Raw genomic sequence first — 26,143 nt, forward strand, 5'->3', positions numbered from 1 at the left:
TAGGATAAGCTATCCTAAAATTCAACTTTAAGGAAATTGAACAAAGTTAGGTCCCACCAAGAATTGAAATCACATTACTGGATTCAAAGTCCAAAGAGCTCACCATTTCACCATGGAACCCATTATTAGAGATTCTTCCTCTACTCAATATTGCTGATCTTTGAAATACTGAATGTTCTCCTGTTTTAGGTACATTTGGCATTTATGAGTTTGCTGATGCTTTTATGTTTGGCCGGTTAGCTCAGTTGGTTAGAGCGGGTTGTTAATTACGCCAAGGTCATGGGTTTGATCCCCATACGGGCCATGTGCTTTTTCTTGTTGTCCTACAAGAAATGCCAAGAAGGGATTTTATCCAGCGGCAAAGTGCATGAAGTGTGGGATGAATGCATTGGCTACAGTTAGCAGCCCTTGAAACTTGATAGAGAACATCATAGACACATACAAAACAGAGAATTTTTAAATCCATGTTAGGAATAAACAAAAATGTCATCCTTTGGCTGATGCAGCATTTCTCTATATGGCATACATAGAAAACTTTTTGTCAAATATAGCAATATGGCAAATCTAAGAAATGCTAAGGCAAATTAATCAATCAGGACATTTATTTGGTGATTGAATCTACTATGGGGGACTAAGTTTTAAGAAGAGAAGAAGAACAGACCTTTACTCTCATTAGTGCACACTGAAGAAGAAAATTCTTAAAACCAGAATATCTTAAAACCATAGCACAAGTGATGGATCACTGCATTCTTATTGCAACTTTTCCTATTTCCAAATGTTTGACAAACATCTCTCCAGTTGAAAACTGATTTGAAACAGCTTCAAAATTAGTTTGGAGTAAAAAAACCACTGAAGATGATGGGATTTATACAAAGTTTAAATATAGATAAGCTATCCTAAAATTCAACTTTAAGGAAATTGAACAAAGTTAGGTCCCACCAAGATTTGAAATCAGATTACTGGATTCAAAGTCCAAAGTGCTCACCATTACACCATGGAACCCATTATTAGAGAGTCTTCCTCTACTCAATATTGCTGATCTTTGAAATACTGAATGTTCTCCTGTTTTAGGTACATTTGGCATTTTTGTGTTTGCTGATGCTTTTATGTTTGGCCGGTTAGCTCAGTTGGTTAGAGCGTGGTGCTAATAACGCCAAGGTCCCCATACGGGCCATGTGCTTTTTCTTGTTGTCCTACAAGAAATGCCAAGAAGGGATTTTATCCAGCGGCAAAGTGCATGAAGTGTGGGATGAATGCATTGGCTACAGTTAGCAGCCCTTGAAACTTGTTAGAGAACATCATAGACACATACAAAACAGAGAATTTTTAAATCCATGTTAGGAATAAACAAAAATGTCATCCTTTGGCTGATGCAGCATTTCTCTATATGGCATACATAGAAAACTTTTTCTCAAATATAGCAATATGGCAAATCTAAGAAATGCTAAGGCAAATTAATCAATCAGGACATTTATTTGGTGATTGAATCTACTATGGGGGACTAAGTTTTAAGAAGAGAAGAAGAACAGACCTTTACTCTCATTAGTGCACACTGAAGAAGAAAATTCTTAAAACCAGAATATCTTAAAACCATAGCACAAGTGATGGATCACTGCATTCTTATTGCAACTTTTCCTATTTCCAAATGTTTGACAAACATCTCTCCAGTTGAAAACTGATTTGAAACAGCTTCAAAATTAGTTTGGAGTAAAAACAACCACTGAAGATGATGGGATTTATACAAAGTTTAAATATAGATAAGCTATCCTAAAATTCAACTTTAAGGAAATTGAACAAAGTTAGGTCTCACCAAGATTTGAAATCAGATTACTGGATTCAAAGTCCAAAGTGCTCACCATTACACCATGGAACCCATTATTAGAGAGTCTTCCTCTACTCAATATTGCTGATCTTTGAAATACTGAATGTTCTCCTGTTTTAGGTACATTTGGCATTTTTGTGTTTGCTGATGCTTTTATGTTGGTTAGAGCGTGGTGCTAATAACGCCAAGGTCATGTGTTCGATCCCCATACGGGCCATGTGATTTTTATTGTTGTCCTACAAGAAATGCCAAGAAGGGATTTTATCCAGCGGAAAAGTGCATGAAGTGTGGGATGAATGCATTGGCTACAGCTAGCAGCCCTTGAAACTTGCTAGAGAACATCATAGACACATACAAAACAGAGAATTTTTAAATTTAGGATAAGCTATCCTAAAATTCAACTTTATTGAAATTGAACAAAGTTAGGTCCCACCAAGAATTGAAATCAGATTACTGGATTCAAAGTCCAAAGAGCTCACCATTACACCATGGAACCCATTATTAGAGAGTCTTCCTCTACTCAATATTGCTGATCTTTGAAATACTGAATGTTCTCCTGTTTTAGGTACATTTGGCATTTTTGTGTTTGCTGATGCTTTTATGTTTGGCCGGTTAGCTCAGTTGGTTAGAGCGTGGTGCTAATAACATCAAGGTCATGTGTTCGATCCCCATACGGGCCATGTGATTTTTCTTGTTGTCCTACAAGAAATGCCAAGAAGGGATTTTATCCAGCGGCAAAGTGCATGAAGTGTGGGATGAATGCATTGGCTACAGTTAGCAGCCCTTGAAACTTGCTAGAGAACATCATAGACACATACAAAACAGAGAATTTTTAAATCCATGTTAGGAATAAACAAAAATGTCATCCTTTGGCTGATGCAGCATTTCTCTATATGGCATACATAGAAAACTTTTTCTCAAATATAGCAATATGGCAAATCTAAGAAATGCTAAGGCAAATTAATCAATCAGGACATTTATTTGGTGATTGAATCTACTATGGGGGACTAAGTTTTAAGAAGAGAAGAAGAACAGACCTTTACTCTCATTAGTGCACACTGAAGAAGAAAATTCTTAAAACCAGAATATCTTAAAACCATAGCACAAGTGATGGATCACTGCATTCTTATTGCAACTTTCCTATTTCCAAATGTTTGACAAACATCTCTCCAGTTGAAAACTGATTTGAAACAGCTTCAAAATTAGTTTGGAGTAAAAAAACCACTGAAGATGATGGGATTTATACAAAGTTTAAATATAGATAAGCTATCCTAAAATTCAACTTTAAGGAAATTGAACAAAGTTAGGTCCCACCAAGAATTGAAATCACATTACTGGATTCAAAGTCCAAAGAGCTCACCATTACACCATGGAACCCATTATTAGAGAGTCTTCCTCTACTCAATATTGCTGATCTTTGAAATACTGAATGTTCTCCTGTTTTAGGTACATTTGGCATTTTTGTGTTTGCTGATGCTTTTATGTTTGGACGGTTAGCTCAGTTGGTTAGAGCGTGGTGCTAATAACACCAAGGTCATGTGTTCGATCCCCATACGGGCCATGTGATTTTTCTTGTTGTCCTACAAGAAATGCCAAGAAGGGATTTTTTCCAGCGGCAAAGTGCATGAAGTGTGGGATGAATGCATTGGCTACAGTTAGCAGCCCTTGAAACTTGCTAGAGAACATCATAGACACATACAAAACAGAGAATTTTTAAATCCATGTTAGGAATAAACAAAAATGTCATCCTTTGGCTGATGCAGCATTTCTCTATATGGCATACATAGAAAACTTTTTCTCAAATATAGCAATATGGCAAATCTAAGAAATGCTAAGGCAAATTAATCAATCAGGACATTTATTTGGTGATTGAATCTACTATGGGGGACTAAGTTTTAAGAAGAGAAGAAGAACAGACCTTTACTCTCATTAGTGCACACTGAAGAAGAAAATTCTTAAAACCAGAATATCTTAAAACCATAGCACAAGTGATGGATCACTGCATTCTTATTGCAACTTTTCCTATTTCCAAATGTTTGACAAACATCTCTCCAGTTGAAAACTGATTTGAAACAGCTTCAAAATTAGTTTGGAGTAAAAAAAAACACTGAAGATGATGGGATTTATACAAAGTTTAAATATAGATAAGCTATCCTAAAATTCAACTTTAAGGAAATTGAACAAAGTTAGGTCCCACCAAGATTTGAAATCAGATTACTGGATTCAAAGTCCAAAGTGCTCACCATTACACCATGGAACCCATTATTAGAGAGTCTTCCTCTACTCAATATTGCTGATCTTTGAAATACTGAATGTTCTCCTGTTTTATGTACATTTGGCATTTTTGTGTTTGCTGATGCTTTTATGTTTGGCTGGTTAGCTCAGTTGGTTAGAGCTTGGTGCTAAGAACGCCAAGGTCATGTGTTCGATCCCCATACGGGCCATGTAATTTTTATAGTTGTCCTACAAGAAATGCCAAGAAGGGATTTTATCCAGCGGAAAAGTGCATGAAGTGTGGGATGAATGCATTGGCTACAGCTAGCAGCCCTTGAAACTTGCTAGAGAACATCATAGACACATACAAAACAGAGAATTTTTAAATTTAGGATAAGTTATCCTAAAATTCAACTTTAAGGAAATTGAACAAAGTTAGGTCCCACCAAGAATTGAAATCACATTACTGGATTCAAAGTCCAAAGAGCTCACCATTACACCATGGAACCCATTATTAGAGAGTCTTCCTCTACTCAATATTGCTGATCTTTGAAATACTGAATGTTCTCCTGTTTTAGGTACATTTGGCATTTTTGTGTTTGCTGATGCTTTTATGTTTGGCCGTTTAGCTCAGTTGATTAGAGCGTGGTGCTAATAACACCAAGGTCATGTGTTCGATCCCCATCTTGGCGATATTGTCCTACAAGAAATGCCAAGAAGGGATTTTATCCAGCTGCAAAGTGCATGAAGTGTGGGATGAATGCATTGGCTACAGTTAGCAGCCCTTGAAACTTGCTAGAGAACATCATAGACACATACAAAACAGAGATTTTTTAAATCCATGTTAGGAATAAACAAAAATGTCATCCTTTGGCTGATGCAGCATTTCTCTATATGGCATACATAGAAAACTTTTTCTCAAATATAGCAATATGGCAAATCTAAGAAATATTAAGGCAAATTAATCAATCAGGACATTTATTTGGTGATTGAATCTACTATGGGGGACTAAGTTTTAAGAAGAGAAGAAGAACAGACCTTTACTCTCATTAGTGCACACTGAAGAAGAAAATTCTTAAAACCAGAATATCTTAAAACCATAGCACAAGTGATGGATCACTGCATTCTTATTGCAACTTTTCCTATTTCCAAATGTTTGACAAACATCTCTCCAGTTGAAAACTGATTTGAAACAGCTTCAAAATTAGTTTGGAGTAAAAAAACCACTGAAGATGATGGGATTTATACAAAGTTTAAATATAGATAAGCTATCCTAAAATTCAACTTTAAGGAAATTGAACAAAGTTAGGTCCCACCAAGATTTGAAATCAGATTACTGGATTCAAAGTCCAAAGTGCTCACCATTACACCATGGAACCCATTATTAGAGAGTCTTCCTCTACTCAATATTGCTGATCTTTGAAATACTGAATGTTCTCCTGTTTTAGGTACATTTGGCATTTTTGTGTTTGCTGATGCTTTTATGTTTGGCCGGTTAGCTCAGTTGGTTAGAGCGTGGTGCTAATAACGCCTAGGTCCCCATACTGGCCATGTGCTTTTTCTTGTTGTGCTACAAGAAATGCCAAGAAGGGATTTTATCCAGCGGCAAAGTGCATGAAGTGTGGGATGAATGCATTGGCTACAGTTAGCAGCCCTTGAAACTTGCTAGAGAACATCATAGACACATACAAAACAGAGAATTTTTAAATCCATGTTAGGAATAAACAAAAATGTCATCCTTTGGCTGATGCAGCATTTCTCTATATGGCATACATAGAAAACTTTTTCTCAAATATAGCAATATGGCAAATCTAAGAAATGCTAAGGCAAATTAATCAATCAGGACATTTATTTGGTGATTGAATCTACTATGGGGGACTAAGTTTTAAGACGAGAAGAAGAACAGACCTTTACTCTCATTAGTGCACACTGAAGAAGAAAATTCTTAAAACCAGAATATCTTAAAACCATAGCACAAGTGATGGATCACTGCATTCTTATTGCAACTTTTCCTATTTCCAAATGTTTGACAAACTTCTCTCCAGTTGAAAACTGATTTGAAACAGTTTCAAAATTAGTTTGGAGTGAAGAAACCACTGAAGATGATGGGATTTATACAAAGTTTAAATATAGATAAGCTATCCTAAAATTCAACTTTAAGGAAATTGAACAAAGTTAGGTCCCACCAAGATTTGAAATCAGATTACTGGATTCAAAGTCCAAAGTGCTCACCATTACACCATGGAACCCATTATTAGAGAGTCTTCCTCTACTCAATATTGCTGATCTTTGAAATACTGAATGTTCTCCTGTTTTAGGTACATTTGGCATTTTTGTGTTTGCTGATGCTTTTATGTTTGGTCGGTTAGCTCAGTTGGTTAGAGCGTGGTGCTAATAACGCCAAGGTCATGTGTTTGATCCCCATACCGGCCATGTGCTTTTTCTTGTTGTCCTACAAGAAATGCAAACAAGGGATTTTATCTAGCGGCAAAGTGCATGAAGTGTGGGATGAATGCATTGGCTACAGTTAGCAGCCCTTGAAACTTGCTAGAGAACATCATAGACACATACAAAACAGAGAATTTTTAAATCCATGTTAGGAATAAACAAAAATGTCATCCTTTGGCTGATGCAGCATTTCTCTATATGGCATACATAGAAAACTGTTTTTTTCAAAAATAGCAATATGGCAAATCTAAGAAATGCTAAGGCAAATTAATCAATCAGGACATTTATTTGGTGATTGAATCTACTATGGGGGACTAAGTTTTAAGAAGAGAAGAAGAACAGACCTTTACTCTCATTAGTGCACACTGAAGAAGAAAATTCTTAAAACCAGAATATCTTAAAACCATAGCACAAGTGATGGATCACTGCATTCTTATTGCAACTTTTCCTATTTCCAAATGTTTGACAAACATCTCTCCAGTTGAAAACTGATTTGAAACAGCTTCAAAATTAGTTTGGAGTAAAAAAAACCACTGAAGATGATGGGATTTATACAAAGTTTAAATATAGATAAGCTATCCTAAAATTCAACTTTCAGGAAATTGAACAAAGTTAGGTCCCACCAAGATTTGAAATCAGATTACTGGATTCAAAGTCCAAAGTGCTCACCATTACACCATGGAACCCATTATTAGAGAGTCTTCCTCTACTCAATATTGCTGATCTTTGAAATACTGAATGTTCTCCTGTTTTAGGTACATTTGGCATTTTTGTGTTTGCTGATGCTTTTATGTTTGGCCGGTTAGCTCAGTTGGTTAGAGCGTGGTGCTAATAATGCCAAGGTCATGTGTTCGATCCCCATACGGGCCATGTGCTTTTTCTTGTTGTGCTACAAGAAATGCCAAGAAGGGATTTTATCCAGCGGCAAAGTGCATGAAGTGTGGGATGAATGCATTGGCTACAGTTAGCAGCCCTTGAAACTTGCTAGAGAACATCATAGACACATACAAAACAGAGAATTTTTAAATCCATGTTAGGAATAAACAAAAATGTCATCCTTTGGCTGATGCAGCATTTCTCTATATGGCATACATAGAAAACTTTTTCTCAAATATAGCAATATGGCAAATCTAAGAAATGCTAAGGCAAATTAATCAATCAGGACATTTATTTGGTGATTGAATCTACTATGGGGGACTAAGTTTTAAGAAGAGAAGAAGAACAGACCTTTACTCTCATTAGTGCACACTGAAGAAGAAAATTCTTAAAACCAGAATATCTTAAAACCATAGCACAAGTGATGGATCACTGCATTCTTATTGCAACTTTTCCTATTTCCAAATGTTTGACAAACATCTCTCCAGTTGAAAACTGATTTGAAACAGCTTCAAAATTAGTTTGGAGTAAAAAAACCACTGAAGATGATGGGATTTATACAAAGTTTAAATATAGATAAGCTATCCTAAAATTCAACTTTAAGGAAATTGAACAAAGTTAGGTCCCACCAAGATTTGAAATCAGATTACTGGATTCAAAGTCCAAAGTGCTCACCATTACACCATGGAACCCATTATTAGAGAATCTTCCTCTACTCAATATTGTTGATCTTTGAAATACTGAATGTTCTCCTGTTTTAGGTACATTTGGCATTTTTGTGTTTGCTGATGCTTTTATGTTTGGCCGGTTAGCTCAGTTGGTTAGAGCGTGGTGCTAATAACACCAAGGTCATGTGTTCGATCCCCATACGGGCCATTTGATTTTTATTGTTGTCCTACAAGAAATGCCAAGAAGGGATTTTATCCAGCGCCAAAGTGCATGAAGTGTGGGATGAATGCATTGGCTACAGTTAGCAGCCCTTGAAACTTGCTAGAGAACATCATAGACACATACAAAACAGAGAATTTTTAAATCCATGTTAGGAATAAACAAAAATGTCATCCTTTGGCTGATGCAGCATTTCTCTATATGGCATACATAGAAAACTTTTTCTCAAATATAGCAATATGGCAAATCTAAGAAATGCTAAGGCAAATTAATCAATCAGGACATTTATTTGGTGATTGAATCTACTATGGGGGACTAAGTTTTAAGAAGAGAAGAAGAACAGACCTTTACTCTCATTAGTGCACACTGAAGAAGAAAATTCTTAAGACCAGAATATCTTAAAACCATAGCACAAGTGATGGATCACTGCATTCTTATTGCAACTTTTCCTATTTCCAAATGTTTGACAAACATCTCTCCAGTTGAAAACTGATTTGAAACAGCTTCAAAATTAGTTTGGAGTAAAAAAACCACTGAAGATGATGGGATTTATACAAAATTTAAATATAGATAAGCTATCCTAAAATTCAACTTTAAGGAAATTGAACAAAGTAAGGTCCCACCAAGATTTGAAATCAGATTACTGGATTCAAAGTCCAAAGTGCTCACCATTACACCATGGAACCCATTATTAGAGAATCTTCCTCTACTCAATATTGCTGATCTTTGAAATACTGAATGTTCTCCTGTTTTAGGTACATTTGGCATTTTTGTGTTTGCTGATGTTTTTATGTTTGGCCGGTTAGCTCAGTTGGTTAGAGTGTGGTGCTAATAACACCAAGGTCATGTGTTCGATCCCCATAAGGGCCATGTGATTTTTATTGTTGTCCTACAAGAAATGCCAAGAAGGGATTTTATCCAGCGGCAAAGTGCATGAAGTGTGGGATGAATGCATTGGCTACAGTTAGCAGCCCTTGAAACTTGCTAGAGAACATCATAGACACATACAAAACAGAGAATTTTTAAATCCATGTTAGGAATAAACAAAAATGTCATCCTTTGGCTGATGCAGCATTTCTCTATATGGCATACATAGAAAACTTTTTCTCAAATATAGCAATATGGCAAATCTAAGAAATGCTAAGGCTAATTAATCAATCAGGACATTTATTTGGTGATTGAATCTACTATGGGGGACTAAGTTTTAAGACAAGAAGAAGAACAGACCTTTACTCTCATTAGTGCACACTGAAGAAGAAAATTCTTAAAACCAGAATATCTTAAAACCATAGCACAAGTGATGGATCACTGCATTCTTATTGCAACTTTTCCTATTTCCAAATGTTTGACAAACATCTCTCCAGTTGAAAACTGATTTGAAACAGCTTCAAAATTAGTTTGGAGTAAAAAAACCACTGAAGATGATGGGATTTATACAAAGTTTAAATATAGATAAGCTATCCTAAAATTCAACTTTAAGGAAATTGAACAAAGTTAGGTCCCACCAAGATTTGAAATTAGATTACTGGATTCAAAGTCAAAAGTGCTCACCATTACACCATGGAACCCATTATTAGAGAATCTTCCTCTACTCAATATTGCTGATCTTTGAAATACTGAATGTTCTCCTGTTTTAGGTACATTTGGCATTTTTGTGTTTGCTGATGCTTCTATGTTTGGCAGGTTAGCTCAGTTGGTTAGAGCGTGGTGCTAATAACGCCAAGGTCATGTGTTCGATCCCCATACGGTGCCATGTGATTTTTATTGTTGTCCTACAAGAAATGCCAAGAAGGGATTTTATCCAGCGGCAAAGTGCATGAAGTGTGGGATGAATGCATTGGCTACAGTTAGCAGCCCTTGAAACTTGCTAGAGAACATCATAGACACATACAAAACAGAGAATTTTTAAATCCATGTTAGGAATAAACAAAAATGTCATCCTTTGGCTGATGCAGCATTTCTCTATATGGCATACATAGAAAACTTTTTCTCAAAAATAGCAATATGGCAAATCTAAGAAATGCTAAGGCAAATTAATCAATCAGGACATTTATTTGGTGATTGAATCTACTATGGGGGACTAAGTTTTAAGACAAGAAGAAGAACAGACCTTTACTCTCATTAGTGCACACTGAAGAAGAAAATTCTTAAAACCAGAAAATCTTAAAACCATAGCACAAGTGATGGATCACTGCATTCTTATTGCAACTATTCCTATTTCCAAATGTTTGACAAACATCTCTCCAGTTGAAAACTGATTTGAAACAGCTTCAAAATTAGTTTGGAGTAAAAAAACCACTGAAGATGATGGGATTTATACAAAGTTTAAATATAGATAAGCTATCCTAAAATTCAACTTTAAGGAAATTGAACAAAGTTAGGTCCCACCAAGAATTGAAATCAGATTACTGGATTCAAAGTCCAAAGTGCTCACCATTACACCATGAAACCCATTATTAGAGAGTCTTCCTCTACTCAATATTGCTGATCTTTGAAATACTGAATGTTCTCCTCTTTTAGGCACATTTGGCATTTTTGTGTTTGCTGATGCTTTTATGTTTGGCCGGTTAGCTCAGTTGGTTAGAGCGTGGTGCTAATAACGCCAAGGTCATGTGTTTGATCCCCATACGGGCCATGTGCTTTTTCTTGTTGTCCTACAAGAAATGCAAAGAAGGGATTTTATCCAGCGGCAAAGTGCATGAAGTGTGGGATGAATGCATTGGCTACAGTTAGCAGGCCTTGAAACTTGCTAGAGAACATCATAGACACATACAAAACAGAGAATTTTTTAATCCATGTTAGGAACAAACAAAAATGTCATCCTTTGGCTGATGCAGCATTTCTCTATATGGCATACATAAAAAACTTTTTCTCAAATATAGCAATATGGCAAATCTAAGAAATGCGAAGGCAAATTAATCAATCAGGACATTTATTTGGTGATTGAATCTACTATGGGGTACTAAGTTTTAAGACGAGAAGAAGAACAGACCTTTACTCTCATTAGTGCACACTGAAGAAGAAAATTCTTAAAACCAGAATATCTTAAAACCATAGCACAAGTGATGGATCACTGCATTCTTATTGCAACTTTTCCTATTTCCAAATGTTTGACAAACATCTCTCCAGTTGAAAACTGATTTGAAACAGTTTCAAAATTAGTTTGGAGTGAAGAAACCACTGAAGATGATGGGATTTATACAAAGTTTAAATATAGATAAGCTATCCAAAAATTCAACTTTAAGGAAATTGAACAAAGTTAGGTCCCACCAAGATTTGAAATCAGATTACTGGATTCAAAGTCCAAAGTGCTCACCATTACACCATGGAACCCATTATTAGAGAGTCTTCCTCTACTCAATATTGCTGATCTTTGAAATACTGAATGTTCTCCTGTTTTAGGTACATTTGGCATTTTTGTGTTTGCTGATGCTTTTATGTTTGGCCGGTTAGCTCAGTTGGTTAGAGCGTGGTGCTAATAACACCAAGGTCATGTGTTCGATCCCCATACGGGCCATGTGCTTTTTCTTGTTGTCCTACAAGAAATGCCAAGAAGGGATTTTATCCAGCGGCAAAGTGCATGAAGTGTGGGATGAATGCATTGGCTGCAGTTAGCAGCCCTTGAAACTTGCTAGAGAACATCATAGACACATACAAAACAGAGAATTTTTAAATCCATGTTAGGAATAAACAAAAATGTCATCCTTTGGCTGATGCAGCATTTCTCTATATGGCTTACATAGAAAACTTTTTCTCAAAAATAGCAATATGGCAAATCTAAGAAATGCTAAGGCAAATTAATCAATCAGGACATTTATTTGGTGATTGAATCTACTATGGGGGACTAAGTTTTAAGACAAGAAGAAGAACAGACCTTTACTCTCATTAGTGCACACTGAAGAAGAAAATTCTTAAAACCAGAATATCTTAAAACCATAGCACAAGTGATGGATCACTGCATTCTTATTGCAACTTTTCCTATTTCCAAATGTTTGACAAACATCTCTCCAGTTGAAAACTGATTTGAAACAGCTTCAAAATTAGTTTGGAGTAAAAAAACCACTGAAGATGATGGGATTTATACAAAGTTTAAATATAGATAAGCTATCCTAAAATTCAACTTTAAGGAAATTGAACAAAGTTAGGTCCCACCAAGATTTGAAATCAGATTACTGGATTCAAAGTCCAAAATGCTCACCATTACACCATGGAACCCATTATTAGAGAATCTTCCTCTACTCAATATTGCTGATCTTTGAAATACTGAATGTTCTCCTGTTTTAGGTACATTTGGCATTTTTGTGTTTGCTGATGCTTTTATGTTTGGCAGGTTAGCTCAGTTGGTTAGAGCGTGGTGCTAATAATGCCAAGGTCATGTGTTTGATCCCCATACGGTGCCATGTGATTTTTATTGTTGTCCTACAAGAAATGCCAAGAAGGGATTTTATCCAGCGGCAAAGTGCATGAAGTGTGGGATGAATGCATTGGCTACAGTTAGCAGGCCTTGAAACTTGCTAGAGAACATCATAGACACATACAAAACAGAGAATTTTTAAATCCATGTTAGGAATAAACAAAAATGTCATCCTTTGGCTGATGCAGCATTTCTCTATATGGCATACATAGAAAACTTTTTCTCAAATATAGCAATATGGCAAATCTAAGAAATGCTAAGGCAAATTAATCAATCAGGACATTTATTTGGTGATTGAATCTACTATGGGGGACTAAGTTTTAAGACGAGAAGAAGAACAGACCTTTACTCTCATTAGTGCACACTGAAGAAGAAAATTCTTAAAACCAGAATATCTTAAAACCATAGCACAAGTGATGGATCACTGCATTCTTATTGCAACTTTTCCTATTTCCAAATGTTTGACAAACATCTCTCCAGTTGAAAACTGATTTGAAACAGTTTCAAAATTAGTTTGGAGTGAAGAAACCACTGAAGATGATGGGATTTATCCAAAGTTTAAATATAGATAAGCTATCCTAAAATTCAACTTTAAGGAAATTGAACAAAGTTAAGTCCCACCAAGATTTGAAATCAGATTACTGGATTCAAAGTCCAAAGTGCTCACCATTACACCATGGAACCCATTATTAGAGAGTCTTCCTCTACTCAATATTGCTGATCTTTGAAATACTGAATGTTCTCCTGTTTTAGGTACATTTGGCATTTTTGTGTTTGCTGATGCTTTTATGTTTTCCCGGTTAGCTCAGTTGGTTAGAGCGTGGTGCTAATAACGCCAAGGTCATGTGTTCGATCCCCATACGGGCCATGTGCTTTTTCTTGTTGTCCTACAAGAAATGCCAAGAAGGGATTTTATCCAGCGGCAAAGTGCATGAAGTGTGGGATGAATGCATTGGCTACAGTTAGCAGCCCTTGAAACTTGCTAGAGAACATCATAGACACATACAAAACAGAGAATTTTTAAATCCATGTTAGGAATAAACAAAAATGTCATCCTTTGGCTGATGCAGCATTTCTCTATATGGCATACATAAAAAACTTTTTCTCAAATATAGCAATATGGCAAATCTAAGAAATGCTAAGGCAAATTAATCAATCAGGACATTTATTTGGTGATTGAATCTACTATGGGGGACTAAGTTTTAAGAAGAGAAGAAGAACAGACCTTTACTCTCATTAGTGCACACTGAAGAAGAAAATTCTTAAAACCAGAATATCTTAAAACCATAGCACAAGTGATGGATCACTGCATTCTTATTGCAACTTTTCCTATTTCCAAATGTTTGACAAACATCTCTCCAGTTGAAAACTGATTTGAAACAGTTTCAAAATTAGTTTGGAGTGAAGAAACCACTGAAGATGATGGGATTTATCCAAAGTTTAAATATAGATAAGCTATCCTAAAATTCAACTTTAAGGAAATTGAACAAAGTTAGGTCCCACCAAGATTTGAAATCAGATTACTGGATTCAAAGTCCAAAGTGCTCACCATTACACCATGGAACCCATTATTAGAGAGTCTTCCTCTACTCAATATTGCTGATCTTTGAAATACTGAATGTTCTCCTGTTTTAGGTACATTTGGCATTTTTGTGTTTGCTGATGCTTTTATGTTTGGCCGGTTAGCTCAGTTGGTTAGAGCGTGGTGCTAATAACGCCAAGGTCATGTGTTCGATCCCCATACGGGCCATGTGCTTTTTCTTGTTGTCCTACAAGAAATGCCAAGAAGGGATTTTATCCAGCGGCAAAGTGCTTTTATGTTTGGCCGGTTAGCTCAGTTGGTTAGAGCGTGGTGCTAATAACGCCAAGGTCATGTGTTCGATCCCCATATGGGCCATGTGCTTTTTCTTGTTGTCCTACAAGAAATGCCAAGAAGGGATTTTATCCAGCGGCAAAGTGCATGAAGTGTGGGATGAATGCATTGGCTACAGTTAGCAGCCCTTGAAACTTGCTAGAGAACATCATAGACACATACAAAACAGAGAATTTTTAAATCCATGTTAGGAATAAACAAAAATGTCATCCTTTGGCTGATGCAGCATTTCTCTATATGGCATACATAAAAAACTTTTTCTCAAATATAGCAATATGGCAAATCTAAGAAATGCTAAGGCAAATTAATCAATCAGGACATTTATTTGGTGATTGAATCTACTATGGGGGACTAAGTTTTAAGACAAGAAGAAGAACAGACCTTTACTCTCATTAGTGCACACTGAAGAAGAAAATTCTTAAAACCAGAATATCTTAAAACCATAGCACAAGTGATGGATCACTGCATTCTTATTGCAACTTTTCCTATTTCCAAATGTTTGACAAACATCTCTCCAGTTGAAAACTGATTTGAAACAGCTTCAAAATTAGTTTGGAGTAAAAAAACCACTGAAGATGATGGGATTTATACAAAGTTTAAATATAGATAAGCTATCCTAAAATTCAACTTTAAGGAAATTGAACAAAGTTAGGTCCCACCAAGATTTGAAATCAGATTACTGGATTCAAAGTCCAAAGTGCTCACCATTACACCATGGAACCCATTATTAGAGAATCTTCCTCTACTCAATATTGCTGATCTTTGAAATACTGAATGTTCTCCTGTTTTAGGTACATTTGGCATTTATGTGTTTGCTGATGCTTTTATGTTTGGCCGGTTAGCTCAGTTGGTTAGAGCGTGGTGCTAATAACACCAAGGTCATGTGTTCGATCCCCATACGGGCCATGTGATTTTTATTGTTGTCCTACAAGAAATGCCAAGAAGGGATTTTATCCAGCGGCAAAGTGCATGAAGTGTGGGATGAATGCATTGGCTACAGTTAGCAGCCCTTGAAACTTGCTAGAGAACATCATAGACACATACAAAACAGAGAATTTTTAAATCCATGTTAGGAATAAACAAAAATGTCATCCTTTGGCTGATGCAGCATTTCTCTATATGGCATACATAAAAAACTTTTTCTCAAATATAGCAATATGGCAAATCTAAGAAATGCTAAGGCAAATTAATCAATCAGGACATTTATTTGGTGATTGAATCTACTATGGGGGACTAAGTTTTAAGACAAGAAGAAGAACAGACCTTTACTCTCATTAGTGCACACTGAAGAAGAAAATTCTTAAAACCAGAATATCTTAAAACCATAGCACAAGTGATGGATCACTGCATTCTTATTGCAACTTTTCCTATTTCCAAATGTTTGACAAACATCTCTCCAGTTGAAAACTGATTTGAAACAGCTTCAAAATTAGTTTGGAGTAAAAAAACCACTGAAGATGATGGGATTTATACAAAGTTTAAATATAGATAAGCTATCCTAAAATTCAACTTTAAGGAAATTGAACAAAGTTAGGTCCCACCAAGATTTGAAATCAGATTACTGGATTCAAAGTCCAAAGTGCTCACCATTACACCATGGAACCCATTATTAGAGAATCTTCCTCTACTCAATATTGCTGATCTTTGAAATACTGAATGTTCTCCTGTTTTAGGTACATTTGGCATTTTTGTGTTTGCTGATGCTTTTATGTTTGGCCGGTTAGCTCAGTTGGTTAGAGCATGGTGCTAATAACGCCAAGGTCATGTGTTTGATCCCCATATGGGCCATGTGCTTTTTCTTGTTGTCCTACAAGAAATGCCAAGAAGGGATTTTATCCAGCGGCAAAGTGCATGAAGTGTGGGATGAATGCATTGGCTACAGTTAGCAGCCCTTGAAACTTGCTAGAGAACATCATAGACACATACAAAACAGAGAATTTTTAAATCCATGTTAGGAATAAACAAAAATGTCATCCTTTGGCTGATGCAGCATTTCTCTATATGGCATACATAGAAAACTGTTTTTTTCAAAAATAGCAATATGGCAAATCTAAGAAATGCTAAGGCAAATTAATCAATCAGGACATTTATTTGGTGATTGAATCTACTATGGGGGACTAAGTTTTAAGAAGAGAAGAAGAACAGACCTTTACTCTCATTAGTGCACACTGAAGAAGAAAATTCTTAAGACCAGAATATCTTAAAACCATAGCACAAGTGATGGATCACTGCATTCTTATTGCAACTTTTCCTATTTCCAAATGTTTGACAAACATCTCTCCAGTTGAAAACTGATTTGAAACAGCTTCAAAATTAGTTTGGAGTAAAAAAACCACTGAAGATGATGGGATTTATACAAAGTTTAAATATAGATAAGCTATCCTAAAATTCAACTTTAAGGAAATTGAACAAAGTTAGGTCCCACCAAGATTTGAAATCAGATTACTGGATTCAAAGTCCAAAGTGCTCACCATTACACCATGGAACCCATTATTAGAGAATCTTCCTCTACTCAATATTGCTGCTCTTTGAAATACTGAATGTTCTCCTGTTTTAGGTACATTTGGCATTTTTGTGTTTGCTGATGCTTTTATGTTTGGCCGGTTAGCTCAGTTGGTTAGAGCGTGGTGCTAATAACGCCAAGGTCATGTGTTCGATCCCCATACGGGCCATGTGCTTTTTCTTGTTGTCCTACAAGAAATGCCAAGAAGGGATTTTATCCAGCGGCAAAGTGCATGAAGTGTGGGATGAATGCATTGGCTACAGTTAGCAGCCCTTGAAACTTGCTAGAGAACATCATAGACACATACAAAACAGAGAATTTTTAAATCCATGTTAGGAATAAACAAAAATGTCATCCTTTGGCTGATGCAGCATTTCTCTATATGGCATAAATAGAAAACTGTTTTTTTCAAAAATAGCAAGATGGCAAATCTAAGAAATGCTAAGGCAAATTAATCAATCAGGACATTTATTTGGTGATTGAATCTACTATGGGGGACTAAGTTTTAAGAAGAGAAGAAGAACAGACCTTTACTCTCATTAGTGCACACTGAAGAAGAAAATTCTTAAGACCAGAATATCTTAAAACCATAGCACAAGTGATGGATCACTGCATTCTTATTGCAACTTTTCCTATTTCCAAATGTTTGACAAACATCTCTCCAGTTGAAAACTGATTTGAAACAGCTTCAAAATTAGTTTGGAGTAAAAACAACCACTGAAGATGATGGGATTTATACAAAGTTTAAATATAGATAAGCTATCCTAAAATTCAACTTTAAGGAAATTGAACAAAGTTAGGTCCCACCAAGATTTGAAATCAGATTACTGGATTCAAAGTCCAAAGTGCTCACCATTACACCATGGAACCCTTTATTAGAGAATCTTCCTCTACTCAATATTGCTGATCTTTGAAATACTGAATGTTCTCCTGTTTTAGGTACATTTGGCATTTTTGTGTTTGCTGATGCCTTTATGTTTGGCCGGTTAGCTCAGTTGGTTAGAGCGTGGTGCTAATAACGCCAATGTCATGTGTTCGATCCCCATACGGGCCATGTGCTTTTTCTTGTTGTCCTACAAGAAATGCCAAGAAGGGATTTTATCCAGCGGCAAAGTGCATGAAGTGTGGGATGAATGCATTGGCTACAGTTAGCAGCCCTTGAAACTTGCTAGAGAACATCATAGACACATACAAAACAGAGAATTTTTAAATCCATGTTAGGAATAAACAAAAATGTCATCCTTTGGCTGATGCAGCATTTCTCTATATGGCATAAATAGAAAACTGTTTTTTTCAAAAATAGCAAGATGGCAAATCTAAGAAATGCTAAGGCAAATTAATCAATCAGGACATTTATTTGGTGATTGAATCTACTATGGGGGACTAAGTTTTAAGAAGAGAAGAAGAACAGACCTTTACTCTCATTAGTGCACACTGAAGAAGAAAATTCTTAAGACCAGAATATCTTAAAACCATAGCACAAGTGATGGATCACTGCATTCTTATTGCAACTTTTCCTATTTCCAAATGTTTGACAAACATCTCTCCAGTTGAAAACTGATTTGAAACAGCTTCAAAATTAGTTTGGAGTAAAAACAACCACTGAAGATGATGGGATTTATACAAAGTTTAAATATAGATAAGCTATCCTAAAATTCAACTTTAAGGAAATTGAACAAAGTTAGGTCCCACCAAGATTTGAAATCAGATTACTGGATTCAAAGTCCAAAGTGCTCACCATTACACCATGGAACCCATTATTAGAGAATCTTCCTCTACTCAATATTGCTGATCTTTGAAATACTGAATGTTCTCCTGTTTTAGGTACATTTGGCATTTTTGTGTTTGCTGATGCCTTTATGTTTGGCCGGTTAGCTCAGTTGGTTAGAGCGTGGTGCTAATAACGCCAATGTCATGTGTTCGATCCCCATACGGGCCATGTGATTTTTATTGTTGTCCTACAAGAAATGCCAAGAAGGGATTTTATCCAGCGGCAAAGTGCATGAAGTGTGGGATGAATGCATTGGCTACAGTTAGCAGCCCTTGAAACTTGCTAGAGAACATCATAGACACATACAAAACAGAGAATTTTTAAATCAATGTTAGGAATAAACAAAAATGTCATCCTTTGGCTGATGCAGCATTTCTCTATATGGCATACATAGAAAACTTTTTCTCAAAAATAGCAATATGGCAAATCTAAGAAATGCTAAGGCAAATTAATCAATCAGGACATTTATTTGGTGATTGAATCTACTATGGGGGACTAAGTTTTAAGAAGAGAAGAAGAACAGACCTTTACTCTCATTAGTGCACACTGAAGAAGAAAATTCTTAAGACCAGAATATCTTAAAACCATAGCACAAGTGATGGATCACTGCATTCTTATTGCAACTTTTCCTATTTCCAAATGTTTGACAAACATCTCTCCAGTTGAAAACTGATTTGAAACAGCTTCAAAATTAGTTTGGAGTAAAAAAAACCACTGAAGATGATGGGATTTATACAAAGTTTAAATATAGATAAGCTATCCTAAAATTCAACTTTAAGGAAATTGAACAAAGTTAGGTCCCACCAAGATTTGAAATCAGATTACTGGATTCAAAGTCCAAAGTGCTCACCATTACACCATGGAACCCATTATTAGAGAATCTTCCTCTACTCAATATTGCTGATCTTTGAAATACTGAATGTTCTCCTGTTTTAGGTACATTTGGCATTTTTGTGTTTGCTGATGCTTTTATGTTTGGCCGGTTAGCTCAGTTGGTTAGAGCGTGGTGCTAATAATGCCAAGGTCATGTGTTTGATCCCCATACGGGCCATGTGATTTTTATTGTTGTCCTACAAGAAATGCCAAGAAGGGATTTTATCCAGCGGCAAAGTGCATGAAGTGTGGGATGAATGCATTGGCTACAGTTAGCAGCCCTTGAAACTTGCTAGAGAACATCATAGACATACAAAACAGAGAATTTTTAAATCAATGTTAGGAATAAACAAAAATGTCATCCTTTGGCTGATGCAGCATTTCTCTATATGGCATACATAGAAAACTTTTTCTCAAAAATAGCAATATGGCAAATCTAAGAAATGCTAAGGCAAATTAATCAATCAGGACATTTATTTGGTGATTGAATCTACTATGGGGGACTAAGTTTTAAGACAAGAAGAAGAACAGACCTTTACTCTCATTAGTGCACACTGAAGAAGAAAATTCTTAAAACCAGAATATCTTAAAACCATAGCACAAGTGATGGATCACTGCATTCTTATTGCAACTTTTCCTATTTCCAAATGTTTGACAAACATCTCTCCAGTTGAAAACTGATTTGAAACAGTTTCAAAATTAGTTTTGAGTTAAGAAACCACTGAAGATGATGGGATTTATACAAAGTTTAAATATAGATAAGCTATCCTAAAATTCAACTTTAAGGAAATTGAACAAAGTTAGGTCCCACCAAGATTTGAAATCAGATTACTGGATTCAAAGTCCAAAGTGCTCACCATTACACCATGGAACCCATTATTAGAGAATCTTCCTCTACTCAATATTGCTGATCTTTGAAATACTGATTGTTCTCCTGTTTTAGGTACATTTGGCATTTTTGTGTTTGCTCATGCTTTTATGTTTGGCCGGTTAGCTCAGTTGGTTAGAGCGTGGTGCTAATAATGCCAAGGTCATGTGTTTGATCCCCATACGGGCTATGTGATTTTTATTGTTGTCCTACAAGAAATGCCAAGAAGGGATTTTATCCAGCGGCAAAGTGCATGAAGTGTGGGATGAATGCATTGGCTACAGTTAGCAGCCCTTGAAACTTGCTAGAGAACATCATAGACACATACAAAACAGAGAATTTTTAAATCAATGTTAGGAATAAACAAAAATGTCATCCTTTGGCTGATGCAGCATTTCTCTATATGGCATACATAGAAAACTTTTTCTCAAAAATAGCAATATGGCAAATCTAAGAAATGCTAAGGCAAATTAATCAATCAGGACATTTATTTGGTGATTGAATCTACTATGGGGGACTAAGTTTTAAGACAAGAAGAAGAACAGACCTTTACTCTCATTAGTGCACACTGAAGAAGAAAATTCTTAAAACCAGAATATCTTAAAACCATAGCACAAGTGATGGATCACTGCATTCTTATTGCAACTTTTCCTATTTCCAAATGTTTGACAAACATCTCTCCAGTTGAAAACTGATTTGAAACAGCTTCAAAATTAGTTTGGAGTAAAAAAACCACTGAAGATGATGGGATTTATACAAAGTTTAAATATAGATAAGCTATCCTAAAATTCAACTTTAAGGAAATTGAACAAAGTTAGGTCCCACCAAGATTTGAAATCAGATTACTGGATTCAAAGTCCAAAGTGCTCACCATTACACCATGGAACCCATTATTAGAGAATCTTCCTCTACTCAATATTGCTGATCTTTGAAATACTGAATGTTCTCCTGTTTTAGGTACATTTGGCATTTTTGTGTTTGCTGATGCTTTTATGTTTGGCCAGTTAGCTCAGTTGGTTAGAGCTTGGTGCTAATAACACCAAGGTCATGTGTTCGATCCCCATACGGGCCATGTGCTTTTTCTTGTTGTCCTACAAGAAATGCCAAGAAGGGATTTTATCCAGCGGCAAAGTGCATGAAGTGTGGGATGAATGCATTGGCTACAGTTAGCAGCCCTTGAAACTTGCTAGAGAACATCATAGACACATACAAAACAGAGAATTTTTAAATCCATGTTAGGAATAAACAAAAATGTCATCCTTTGGCTGATGCAGCATTTCTCTATATGGCATACATAAAAAACTTTTTCTCAAATATAGCAATATGGCAAATCTAAGAAATGCTAAGGCAAATTAATCAATCAGGACATTTATTTGATGATTGAATCTACTATGGGGGACTAAGTTTTAAGAAGAGAAGAAGAACAGACCTTTACTCTCATTAGTGCACACTGAAGAAGAAAATTCTTAAGACCAGAATATCTTAAAACCATAGCACAAGTGATGGATCACTGCATTCGTATTGCAACTTTTCCTATTTCCAAATGTTTGACAAACATCTCTCCAGTTGAAAACTGATTTGAAACAGCTTCAAAATTAGTTTGGAGTAAAAAAACCACTGAAGATGATGGGATTTATACAAAGTTTAAATATAGATAAGCTATCCTAAAATTCAACTTTAAGGAAATTGAACAAAGTTAGGTCCCACCAAGATTTGAAATCAGATTACTGGATTCAAAGTCCAAAGTGCTCACCATTACACCATGGAACCCATTATTAAAGAGTCTTCCTCTACTCAATATTGCTGATCTTTGAAATACTGAATGTTCTCCTGTTTTAGGTACATTTGGCATTTTTGTGTTTGCTGATGCTTTTATGTTTGGCCAGTTAGCTCAGTTGGTTAGAGCGTGGTGCTAATAACACCAAGGTCATGTGTTCGATCCCCATACGGGCCATGTGATTTTTATTGTTGTCCTACAAGAAATGCCAAGAAGGGATTTTATCCAGCGGCAAAGTGCATGAAGTGTGGGATGAATGCATTGGCTACAGTTAGCTGCCCTTGAAACTTGCTAGAGAACATCATAGACACATACAAAACAGAGAATTTTTAAATCCATGTTAGGAATAAACAAAAATGTCATCCTTTGGCTGATGCAGCATTTCTCTATATGGCATACATAGAAAACTTTTTCTCAAATATAGCAATATGGCAAATCTAAGAAATGCTAAGGCAAATTAATCAATCAGGACATTTATTTGGTGATTGAATCTACTATGGGGGACTAAGTTTTAAGACGAGAAGAAGAACAGACCTTTACTCTCATTAGTGCACACTGAAGAAGAAAATTCTTAAAACCAGAATATCTTAAAACCATAGCACAAGTGATGGATCACTGCATTCTTATTGCAACTTTTCCTATTTCCAAATGTTTGACAAACATCTCTCCAGTTGAAAACTGATTTGAAACAGTTTCAAAATTAGTTTGGAGTGAAGAAACCACTGAAGATGATGGGATTTATACAAAGTTTAAATATAGATAAGCTATCCTAAAATTCAACTTTAAGGAAATTGAACAAAGTTAGGTCCCACCAACATTTGAAATCAGATTACTGGATTCAAAGTCCAAAGTGCTCACCATTACACCATGGAACCCATTATTAGAGAATCTTCCTCTACTCAATATTGCTGATCTTTGAAATACTGAATGTTCTCCTGTTTTAGGTACATTTGGCATTTTTGTGTTTGCTGATGCTTTTATGTTTGGCCAGTTAGCTCAGTTGGTTAGAGCGTGGTGCTAATAACACCAAGGTCATGTGTTCGATCCCCATACGGGCCATGTGATTTTTATTGTTGTCCTACAAGAAATGCCAAGAAGGGATTTTATCCAGCGGCAAAGTGCATGAAGTGTGGGATGAATGCATTGGCTACAGTTAGCAGCCCTTGAAACTTGCTAGAGAACATCATAGACACATACAAAACAGAGAATTTTTAAATCCATGTTAGGAATAAACAAAAATGTCATCCTTTGGCTGATGCAGCATTTCTCTTTATGGCATACATAGAAAACTTTTTCTCAAATATAGCAATATGGCAAATCTAAGAAATGCTAAGGCAAATTAATCAATCAGGACATTTATTTGGTGATTGAATCTACTATGGGGGACTAAGTTTTAAGAAGAGAAGAACAGACCTTTACTCTCATTAGTGCACACTGAAGAAGAAAATTCTTAAGACCAGAATATCTTAAAACCATAGCACAAGTGATGGATCACTGCATTCTTATTGCAACTTTTCCTATTTCCAAATGTTTGACAAACATCTCTCCAGTTGAAAACTGATTTGAAACAGCTTCAAAATTCGTTTGGAGTAAAAAAACCACTGAAGATGATGGGATTTATACAAAGTTTAAATATAGATAAGCTATCCTAAAATTCAACTTTAAGGAAATTGAACAAAGTTAGGTCCCACCAAGAATTGAAATCAGATTACTGGATTCAAAGTCCAAAGTGCTCACCATTACACCATGGAACCCATTATTAGAGAGTCTTCCTCTACTCAATATTGCTGATCTTTGAAATACTGAATGTTCTCCTGTTTTAGGTACATTTGGCATTTTTGTGTTTGCTGATGCTTTTATGTTTGGCCGGTTAGCTCAGTTGGTTAGAGCGTGGTGCTAATAACACCAAGGTCATGTGTTCGATCCCCATACGGGCCATGTGCTTTTTCTTGTTGTCCTACAAGAAATGCCAAGAAGGGATTTTATCCAGCGGCAAAGTGCATGAAGTGTGGGATGAATGCATTGGCTACAGTTAGCAGCCCTTGAAACTTGCTAGAGAACATCATAGACACATACAAAACAGAGAATTTTTAAATCCATGTTAGGAATAAACAAAAATGTCATCCTTTGGCTGATGCAGCATTTCTCTATATGGCATACATAAAAAACTTTTTCTCAAATATAGCAATATGGCAAATCTAAGAAATGCTAAGGCAAATTAATCAATCAGGACATTTATTTGGTGATTGAATCTACTATGGGGACTAAGTTTTAAGAAGAGAAGAAGAACAGAACTTTACTCTCATTAGTGCACACTGAAGAAGAAAATTCTTAAGACCAGAATATCTTAAAACCATAGCACAAGTGATGGATCACTGCATTCTTATTGCAACTTTTCCTATTTCCAAATGTTTGACAAACATCTCTCCAGTTGAAAACTGATTTGAAACAGCTTCAAAATTCGTTTGGAGTAAAAAAACCACTGAAGATGATGGGATTTATACAAAGTTTAAATATAGATAAGCTATCCTAAAATTCAACTTTAAGGAAATTGAACAAAGTTAGGTCCCACCAAGATTTGAAATCAGATTACTGGATTCAAAGTCCAAAGTGCTCACCATTACACCATGGAACCCATTATTAGAGATTCTTCCTCTACTCAATATTGCTGATCTTTGAAATACTGAATGTTCTCCTGTTTTAGGTACATTTGGCATTTTTGTGTTTGCTGATGCTTTTATGTTTGGCCGGTTAGCTCAGTTGGTTAGAGCGTGGTGCTAATAACACCAAGGTCATGTGTTTGATCCCCATACGGGCCATGTGATTTTTATTGTTGTCCTACAAGAAATGCCAAGAAGGGATTTTATCCAGCGGCAAAGTGCATGAAGTGTGGGATGAATGCATTGGCTACAGTTAGCAGCCCTTGAAACTTGCTAGAGAACATCATAGACACATACAAAACAGAGAATTTTTAAATCCATGTTAGGAATAAACAAAAATGTCATCCTTTGGCTGATGCAGCATTTCTCTATATGGCATACATAGAAAACTTTTTCTCAAATATAGCAATATGGCAAATCTAAGAAATGCTAAGGCAAATTAATCAATCAGGACATTTATTTGGTGATTGAATCTACTATGGGGGACTAAGTTTTAAGACGAGAAGAAGAACAGACCTTTACTCTCATTAGTGCACACTGATGAAGAAAATTCTTAAAACCAGAATATCTTAAAACCATAGCACAAGTGATGGATCACTGCATTCTTATTGCAACTTTTCCTATTTCCAAATGTTTGACAAACATCTCTCCAGTTGAAAACTGATTTGAAACAGTTTCAAAATTAGATTGGAGTGAAGAAACCACTGAAGATGATGGGATTTATACAAAGTTTAAATATAGATAAGCTATCCTAAAATTCAACTTTAAGGAAATTGAACAAAGTTAGGTCCCACCAAGAATTGAAATCAGATTACTGGATTCAAAGTCCAAAGTGCTCACCATTACACCATGGAACCCATTATTAGAGAGTCTTCCTCTACTCAATATTGCTGATCTTTGAAATACTGAATGTTCTCCTGTTTTAGGTACATTTGGCATTTTTGTGTTTGCTGATGCTTTTATGTTTGGCCGGTTAGCTCAGTTGGTTAGAGCGTGGTGCTAATAACACCAAGGTCATGTGTTTGATCCCCATACGGGCCATGTGATTTTTATTGTTGTCCTACAAGAAATGCCAAGAAGGGATTTTATCCAGCGGCAAAGTGCATGAAGTGTGGGATGAATGCATTGGCTACAGTTAGCAGCCCTTGAAACTTGC

At 35.9% G+C, this 26,143-nt stretch overlaps 4 non-coding genes across 4 annotated transcripts; all 4 read left to right on the top strand.

The window, feature by feature from the left end:
- Window positions 1–4,192: 4,192 nt before the first annotated feature.
- On the top strand, window positions 4,193–4,266 carry TRNAL-AAG (transfer RNA leucine (anticodon AAG)). Its single transcript has one exon. It is a non-coding gene; the product is annotated as a tRNA-Leu (tRNA).
- Window positions 4,267–14,338: 10,072 nt separating this feature from the next.
- TRNAI-AAU (transfer RNA isoleucine (anticodon AAU)) lies at window positions 14,339–14,412 on the top strand. Its single transcript has one exon. It is a non-coding gene; the product is annotated as a tRNA-Ile (tRNA).
- Window positions 14,413–14,485: 73 nt separating this feature from the next.
- On the top strand, window positions 14,486–14,559 carry TRNAI-AAU (transfer RNA isoleucine (anticodon AAU)). Its single transcript has one exon. It is a non-coding gene; the product is annotated as a tRNA-Ile (tRNA).
- A 2,574-nt stretch (window positions 14,560–17,133) lies between these two features.
- Window positions 17,134–17,207, top strand: TRNAI-AAU (transfer RNA isoleucine (anticodon AAU)). The gene has a single exon. It is a non-coding gene; the product is annotated as a tRNA-Ile (tRNA).
- Window positions 17,208–26,143: the final 8,936 nt, after the last annotated feature.

Source organism: Taudactylus pleione, unplaced genomic scaffold (genome assembly GCF_031769625.1).
Source record: "Taudactylus pleione unplaced genomic scaffold, aTauple2 ptg000085l, whole genome shotgun sequence".
NCBI classification, from domain to species: Eukaryota; Metazoa; Chordata; class Amphibia; order Anura; family Myobatrachidae; genus Taudactylus; species Taudactylus pleione.